Source organism: Octodon degus, unplaced genomic scaffold (assembly GCF_000260255.1).
Source record: "Octodon degus isolate 3935 unplaced genomic scaffold, OctDeg1.0 scaffold00012, whole genome shotgun sequence".
Classification (NCBI taxonomy): Eukaryota; Metazoa; Chordata; class Mammalia; order Rodentia; family Octodontidae; genus Octodon; species Octodon degus.
The window spans coordinates 818,359-824,645 of record NW_004524588.1 but is presented as its reverse complement, the minus strand read 5'-3'; the positions used below and the strand labels follow the sequence as shown (position 1 = coordinate 824,645).

The 6,287-nt window shown below is 33.5% G+C and overlaps 1 pseudogene; it reads left to right on the top strand.

Moving 5' to 3' along the window:
* The first annotated feature begins 4,054 nt into the window (after positions 1-4,054).
* On the top strand, positions 4,055-4,989 carry LOC105741447 (annotated as a pseudogene).
* The last annotated feature ends 1,298 nt before the right edge of the window (positions 4,990-6,287 follow it).

Below are 6,287 nucleotides of genomic sequence, written 5' to 3'. Positions count from 1 at the left end.
AATTTTATTTATTAAAAGTATAATTTATGGGGTGGGTAGACGACTTAGTAGAATATGTGCTTGCCTGGCAAGCACAAGGGCCTGAATTCAATCCCTGGTTCTGCCAAAAAAAAAAAAAAAATGAAGTACATTTTATTTCATTGACTCCATGAATGGAGAATTCTAAAGGTTTCACTATTTTTGGTCTTTGTATAGTGTCTGCTAGTCTACAAGTCAGGAGCAATGATATTTTTCCAACTGGAAAGCCTGTGCATTTCAGTTATACACTCAAGATTTGATGAAACTCCAGACTCATTGGGTCCATCTTGGGCTGGATTTGAGTCAATGCTCTAGGGAGCTCTGACTCATAAATCGACACTGTAAGCAGTGTATGACAAGATCTCTTTGTTTCTTCTTCTATTATTATTATTATTATTATTATTATCAGCATTGCTATAGCAATTGTTTCAATTGTGAGCATCTGTCTGTGACTTATGAATGAATACATTAAAATGCACTCCCTTTCAGATTGCAATTGGCTGGGGATATAGCTCCTTGGCTTAAGCATCTGCCTAGCAGGCACAAGGTCCCGAGTTCAATCCCTGGTACTGCAATAAAACAACAACACAAAACAGACAAACAAAAACCAGACCTGCAATAGCATGAAAACAGAGAGTTTCAGTGAATTAGTACAGTTTTTTATATAATTAAATTTGTCAGTATACTTTAGATATTCATATGATCAAAATAATCAAAGTGGTCATAGTGATCAAATTTCATAGGAAATTTGTTCCTATACATGATTGATGATCAATAGATAGATAGATAGATAGATAGGCAGATAGAAAGATAGATGAAGAGATATTTTATTCTGGGAATAATATATTTTGATTTCTTTATTTTTCCCAGTCCTCTCTCCTCCTTTCAACCTATCTTCCCCTGCCTGTTTACAAAGTTTGTATCTACTTTATCCTTTTATAAATCATTTATTCCTTTTTCTCTTCTTTCCTTTCCCCTTTCCCCTACTCTACTTCTTCCTTCCTTTTGAACAACTGCTTCCCATTTCCCAACATGCATTGTGTATATTGGTCCTTATCTGCTCTCTCAGTTTCTCACAACAGGTAGACAATACAGTGTTTACACATCTGTGTCTGATTTATTTCATTTAAGAGTTTGTTCTCAAGTTGCATCCATTTACCTAGAAATATTTTGAATTTATCATTTACAGCCAAGTACTACTCCATTATATAAGATTTAATGATTATAAACTGTGCTGCTATAAACATGGGTACACATATATCACTGTGGCATGATTTTTTAATTCTTCTGGGAAAATACCCAGAGGGAGAACTGCAGAGTCAAATGGGACCTCTAATCCTAGCTTTATGAGGAATCTTCACACTGATTTCCATAGTGGTTTCACCAGTCCACATTCCCAACAAAAGCGAAGATGGGTTCCTTTCCTCCCATATTTCTACTAGAATTTGTTGTTGTGTAATTTCTTGTTGACAACCGTTCTTTTGGGGTAAGATGAAATCTCAGTGTTGTTTTAATTTGCATCTCTCTAATAACCAGTGATGTTGAACACTTTGTCATACTTTTACTTGACATTTGTATGTCTTCATCTGAAAAGTGTATATTGACCTCAGTCGCTCATTTTTGGATTGGATCTTTGAATTTGGAGGGCTTGATGCTTTTTTTAGTTCTTTATATGCTCTAGATATATGTCATTTGTCTGAAGGATAGCTAGCTAAAAGTTTTCCCTCACTCTGCAGATTGTCTTCTTAGTCTGTTGGTGATTTGTTGTTGTGCCAAATGGAAGAAAACCTCTTTAATAAATGGTATTGGAAAAACTGACTTTCCACATGCTAAAGACTAAAACTAGACCCATGTTTATCACCATGCACTAAAATCAAAATGGCTGAAAGACCTACATATTAAAACAGAGACACTAAGTCTTCTGGAAGAGAGAATAGCCAGAACTCTTGAAGATGTAGATGTAGGCAAAGATTTCATGAACAAAATCCTAATCACACAGGAAATAATATAAAGAATAAATAATTGGGATCTCATCATATTCTTTGTCTTTTGTGAATTTCAATAGCAGCACCCACTACACTTTCATCATTTCCCATTTCCTTTTGTTAATTGTTTTTAGATCTCATCTTTGCAATCTGAGTTCATACGGATTGCTACACAGTAGGTCTTAAATAGCTCCCAAGGGTCATATGGTGAGATCTTGGTCATGAACCTTTGTGCATGTGGAGAGGTGGTGGGACTTAAAAATTGGTGCCTGGTAGATGGAAGTTTGTGAGAGGCCAGGCCTGTGAAGCACATATTGGAACCCCAATTCCATCTTTTCTCTCTTGATACCTGGCTTCACGCACTTTCCATATTATGTTATTCATTCTTATCACATATCCTGAAACAAAGGGACTATGTCACCATGGTTAACTCATATGGAAATGTGAGCCAAACTACACTTTCCTCTTTTTCTCTCCAGTGATTTGTCCTAGTGACAGAATGCTAACATGGGCACTTTCTTCCTCAAAGAGTCATGTTTGTGCTTCTATTCTTCAGAGTTTTTCCTTAAAATGTACCCATCATTGTTTACTTTTCTTTGTCCGTGTATTCCTCCTCTAGAATTAGGACATTTGTGACTATGTTCAAAATATATAAGATTTTTGTTATTGGCTGTTTGTTTGCTCAGTACTACTTCAGTATGGGTGGTATGACCTCATACCCTCATGAATACTCTTTCTTTGCCTACTCTGAGGTCTATGATACATGTTATTCTGCTTACTGGGCTATTCATGGATTTGTTTCCCTTATTACTTGAGTAAAGCTTAGTTAGCATAAACAAATAATTGTATCATGCTGTTCATTTTCTATTTTAAACAGGCAATGGATCATTATCTTTTTGCCTGGTGCATTTCTGGAAGGTCATGAAGCACTTGGTGGGAAGAGAAGGAGGTAGTTCAAATTTGAAGGCCTTTGGTGCTGATGGAAGAAATAGTTTGGGCAAGAGAAAGGCAGAGGTAAGAAGAGTTCTTTCTATGTAGATAAATGTATTCACTTCATATACTGCTGCTTTGGACAACAGAAATTTCTACCACTTTTTACACGCACAGAAAAAAGAGTAGTCAATATTTAATACTGTATAATACATACTTGATACTATTTTCAAACAACATCTTAACAGTTATGACAATACTAAGCATGAGATAGATACATAATAAATGGTTAACAAATGAATAAACAAAAGTAACAAAGTGAAAAAAAAGCTGTTGCATCCGAATAAGTATGTGCTTATAGGGGAACAGGTATTTGCACATTTTAGTGATAATTAAATTATAAGCATGTTTCTCAATACTGAGCATTTAAAATATAAGGACACCATGAGGTTATTAGAGAACTGATAGTTTTAGGAAGGGATTTGTACAGTTAATGCATAAGTCTATTTATATTTGGAGTTTTGAAATTTGAAGAACCTCAGTGCTTAGAAATTTCCTTGCACTGGTGAATTTCTTCTTTCCGTCTGCATATATTATAATTTTGTTATGTTATGTAATCAGGTAGCCAGGTTCAGTTATGGAAATAAAACCAAACAGCCAAACAATGCAAATAAATATCATCATGTTCAGGTTAGTAGATGGATTTCACTGCTGCTTTTCTCATCTTCAACTACAAAGACTCAAAGCTGCTATGAGAAAAGCACATTTTATTTACAAGAAGTTCAACTGCACTGCCTGAAAAAATACAAAATTTTCATGCAGGAAGCTATAAACACTGTCACTGGATATCTTCTTGTTTTCTTGTTTACCTAATGCTCCATACTCAAGTTGTTTGGGAGACTATGTTCTGAATTTTAAAGAATAAGACACACCCTCTTTTCTTTTCTTTCTTTCTTTTTTTTTTTTTTGGCGGAACCGGGGATTGAACTCAGATCCTTGCATTTGCCAGTCAAGCGCTTATCCTACTGAGCCATCTCCCTGGCCCCCTCACACACTCTTTTCTGAATGCAATAACAAATCTTCAGCAGTGCTATTGGACACTGGAGCTTTCATGAAAGACAATGAATGGTATCCTATGGAACATATTGGCAATCATTGTAAGTGTGGAGTACATAATGGGAAATTTAGTAAATGGATTCAAAGCAGTGGTGAATTTCATGGGCTGGGCTAAGAGAAGAAAGATATCTTCAACTGATCAAATCTTCACTGCTTTGGCAATCTCCAGAGTTGTTTTTCTCTGGCTACTATTCCTACATTGGTGGATATCTCAGTTTCATGCAGATTTACTAATGAATAAAGCCGTATTACAAATAATTTGTATCTTCTGGACAGTGGTCAGTTATTTTAGCATCTGGCTTTTACATGCCTCAGTCTCTTTTATTTTCTGAAGATTGTCAATTTTTCCAACTCTCCTTTTCTTTACCTAAAGTGGAGAGTTACAATGGTAGTTTCAGTGACCTTGCTGGTGTCTCTGATTCTATTATTCTTAAACATCTTTCTAATAGAAATATATAGTGATGAATGGACTAGTGAATATAAAACAATCATGTTTTATAATTACAGTAATTCTACCAAGTATACCAGAATTCTTTTTATCACAGAAACTGTGTTCACACTGGTGCCCTTGAGAGTATCCTTGATAATTTTTGTCCTGCTCAGCTACTCCCTGTGGAAGCATCTGAAGACTGTGGGATACCATGTCAGAGGATCCAGAGATATCAGCACCACGGCCCACATAAAAGCTTTAAAAACTGTGATTGCTTCTCTGCTATTATATATCACTTTTCATCTGGTTTTAATTCTATACATGAGTGACTTCGAATATATGAGCAAAAATTTAATTGTTTCCTTTCTCCTGCTGTCCATTTTAATAGTTACTCCTTTGAGCCACACCTTTATCTTGATTCTGGGAAGCAATAATCTGAAACAGGCTTATATTTCAATGTTGATGTGGCAGAAGTGTTGGTCCAAAGATGTGGGATCCTTGCACCCATAGATATTTCAGTGATCATCTTACATGTTAATAGAAGTAAATCCAATAACGAAATACTGACATATTTATAAAATTGTACATTCCAAACATTCTTTTATATGTAACTTTACAGAATTTCAAACATTACATTGGATAGCAATTAAGTATTTTAGAATTTTAAGCCTATGTATGATTAATTATGTAAAAAAATCTTTTTTCGTTTCTTCTTTTTAATTTCTTATAACATTTTTTCCTTAAAAATTTTGAAAGTTTATATCTGGTAACCTAAACAACTAATTTGAAGATAACATTATGCAATACAACAACCATTGTCAAATTCCTATTTCTTTAATAAAATTTTATATTATTTCTAATGTTTAACCATTTTGTATTCTTTAAAACATACAAAAATGAATATATATGAATATGTAATAGTATATAATATGTGTATATATATGTATATATAGAGAGAAACAGAGTCAATAAAGAACATTTACAAGGAAGATATTTTGTAGTAAAATAGTGTTTTTCTCAATTAGCATATTTCAAATTTGAAAATGAGAAATTTATAATATATAAGATATATGAGTATACACACATGTAAATCATAGCTACTAAGATTTCTTAATTTTATATTCCACTTCCCTGGCAAGCGCAAGAACCTGAGTTCAATCCCCAGTTCCACCAAAAAAAAAAAAATTATATTCCACAAATAGTTTCTGTGCATAATTTCTGCTTTAGCCTAATTTACAATTGAGAAATAGGGAGTAAAACATAGAGTGTTTGAAATCAATACATTAATTTCATCAGTTTACATATGAATCCCTACCTGCAAGTATATACAAAAACTTCAGAATCATGAGTTTAAGTTTTGAATTTTCTATATTAGTAATATTTCCACATTTAATATTTTTAAGGATTTTATCTTTATTGTGAATAGCTATTTCATATTTGGAATTACATTTTGTCCTTCAATCCTTTTGTCAAGGAAATTTTCACTTTTTAATTGAATTTAAACTGAAAAAAAATCATATCAATGGTTATTTGTACCCAAGTATTACAAAAGAAAATTGATGTTTTTATTACACATTATGCAAAATGGATAAGGATATTGGCTTCTACTTTTCTGATTTTTGCCTTGGTTTTGGAGTTAATATACAGGAAACTTAACTACATATAATGAATAGCATCATCATGTATATCTAAAATAATGCAATAAACTTAATCAAGGAAATAAATTTAAAAGATGAGTGGAGGGCTGGAGAGATGGCTCAGTGGTCTAAAGCACCTACTTGGAACTAGCTTGGCAAAGCATCAGGGAC